The sequence below is a fragment of the Rhinopithecus roxellana genome, chromosome 13 (assembly GCF_007565055.1).
Source record: "Rhinopithecus roxellana isolate Shanxi Qingling chromosome 13, ASM756505v1, whole genome shotgun sequence".
Taxonomy (NCBI): Eukaryota; Metazoa; Chordata; class Mammalia; order Primates; family Cercopithecidae; genus Rhinopithecus; species Rhinopithecus roxellana.
Window position 1 is genome coordinate 26915467 of NC_044561.1, and position 3021 is coordinate 26918487.

The following is a 3021-nucleotide window of genomic DNA, read 5'->3' on the forward strand; positions in this document are numbered from 1 at the left end:
TAGGTTGTCCTTGCCATTCTTGTTCCAACTGGTGCCAAGATTCAGGCCCAATGGAGGCAAAATTTGGAGCCAGGTACAAAACACAAAAACAATAAATTGATTTCCGAATAGGAACCTGCAATTAGAAACAACGAGAAATAGAAGTAAGTGCTGCAAATTCAACTTCTTATAAGAAGTAAGTTTGTAATCTACTAAGGTAGAAAGTCTTTCTAGAGGGAAGCTACTGTCCATCCGCACCAGTGCTGGGAATTGGGACAGGGCATAATCTTTAGCAAAGCAAAAGTTTTTAATTGTGATGAAAAGCGATGTATCGTATTTCTTTGAACCATGTGTGTTTGGTGTCATTTATAAGAACATTTAATCATGCCCTATGTCCCAAAGATTTCCTCCCATGTAGTATTCTCAAAGTTTCATGACTCTACACTTAACATTTAAACTTATAATCCATTTTGAGTTAATTTTTATGTAAGCTGCGAGGCTCAGGTTGAGGTTTTTTTTTTTTCTTTTGTGTATGGATTTCCAATTGTTCCAGCACAGTTTCACCTTTATCAAGTATTAATTGGCCATACTTGTATGAAGCTACTTCTAGGTACTCTATTCTGTTCCATTAATCTGTTTTTATCCTTCTGCCAATACCACAGTCTTAATTACAGTAGCTATATCATGAGTATTGAAATCAGGTAAAGTGATTAATATACTTTATTCTTCTTTTCCAGAAGTGTTCTATTTTCTTTTCTTTCTTTTTTTTTTTTTTTTTTTTTTTTTGAGATGGAGTCTTTCTCTGTCACCCAGGCTGGAGTGCAGTGGCGCGATCTCAGCTCACTGCAAGCTCCACCTCTCGGGTTCAAGAGATTCTCCTGCCTCAGCCTCCCAGGTAGTTAGGACTACAGGAGCCCACCACCACGCCCGGTTAGTTTTTGTATTTTTAGTAGAGACGGGGTTTCACCATGTTAGCCAGGATGGTCTCGATCTCCTGACCTCGTGATCTGCCCTCCTTGGCCTCCCAAAGTGCTGGGATTACAGGTGTGAGCCCCTGCACTCAGCCAAGTATTCTATTTTCTAGTTTCTTTGCCTTTCTATATAAATTTTAGAGTAATCGTGTATATATCTACAAAACTATCTTGCTGTGATTTTGATAGGAATTGGATTTAACTAGTAGATCAATTAGAGATGGAATTAATGTCTTTACAATGTTGAATCTTCACTCAACAAAAATGATACCTCTTTCTATTAATCTGAATCTTCTTTGATTTTCATTAGTATTTTGTAGATTTCAGTGTATAAGTCATGTACATGTCTTATCACATCTATACCTAAATATTTTACTTTTTGAATAATCATAATTTTTCTTTTTTGGAGATGAAGTGTCACTCTCTCACCCAGACTGGAGGGCAGTAGCCAGACTTCGGCTCACTGCAACCTCTGCCTCCTGGGTTCAAGTGATTCTCATGCCTCAGGCTCCCAAGTGGCTGGGATTACAGGCTTGTGCCACCATGCTTGGCTAACTTGTTTATATTTTTAGTAGAGACGAGGTTTCATCATGTTGGTCAGGCTGGTCTCAAACTCCTGGCCTCAAGTGATCCGCTCGCCTCAACCTCCCAAAGTGCTGGGATTACAGGCATGAGCCACCACACCTGATCAACATTGTACTTTTTAAAATTTCAGTTTCCACATTGTCATTGCTAGTATATAGAAATACAACTGATTTTTTTCATGTTGACCTTGTATTCTGTGATATTGAGAAACACAATTATTAGATGAAGGACTTTTTTTGTTGTTGTTGCAGATTTCCTATGGCATTTCTATGTAAACAATGGTGTCATCTGCAAATAGCAACCACTTTCATCTTTCTTCACACCTGTGTAGTCTTTTTTTTTTTTCCTATTGCCTTATTCTGCACTGGCTAGCAGTTTCAGCACTCTGTCGAATAGGACTGGTGAGAGCAAATATCCTGGTCTTGTTCCCACCCTTAGGAGGAAAGCATTTTGACTTTCGCCATTAACTATACCATTATTTGTAGAATTTTTGTTTGTTTATAGATGTTTTTTGTCAAGTTGAGGAAGCTCCCTTCCATTTCTAGTTTTCTGAGAGTTTCTATCATAAGTGGGTGTTGGATTTTGTCAAATGCTTTTTTCTCTGAATCAATTGACATGATTGTGATGTTTTCCCTTTAGTCTCTTAATATGGTGTATTGCATTCATTGATGTTAAAATATTGAATCAATCTTGATCCCTGCAATAAATCCGGCTTGATCATGGTGTATATATATTTTTTTACATATCATTAAATTTTGTTAAGAACTCTAAGGAGTTTTTTGTTAAAAATTGCATTTCGTTAATAATTTTTGCATCTATATTCATATAGTAATATTTGCCTTTAGTTTTATTTTTTCTACTTTCTTTGGTTTTGAAGTTAATATCACCGGCTTCAGAAAATGAGTTGATTTATGTCTTATCCTCTGCAATTTTCTGGAAGAGATTGTCTAAAATTAGTATTAATTATTTTTTAAATTCTTGGTGAAATTCTCCAGTGAAATTGTTGAGGCCTAGAGATACCTCTTTTTGGAGCTTTTAAAAATTACAAATTCAGTTTTCTTTTCTTTTTTTTTTTTCTTGGAGATGGAGTTTCGCTCTTATTGCCCAGGCTGCAGTGCAGTGGTGAGATCTCAGCTCACTGCAACCTCCACCTTCCAGTTTCAAGCGATTCTCCTGCCTCAGCCTCCTGAGTAGCTGAGATTACAGGCACCTGCCACCACGCTTCGCTAATTTTTGTGTTTTTAGTAGAGACGGGGTTTCACCATATTGGCCAGGATGGTATCCAACTCCTGACCTTGTGACCCACCCACCTTGGCCTCCCAAAGTGCTGGGATTACAGGCGTGAGCCACTGCGCCCAGCCAAATTCAGTTTTCTTAATAGTTACAGGCTATTCAAGGAAGTATTTCGTATTAGGCCAGTTAAAACAGTTTGTACTTTTTGAGGATTTGGTCCATTTCATCCATGTTGTCAAGTTTTAACATGTAG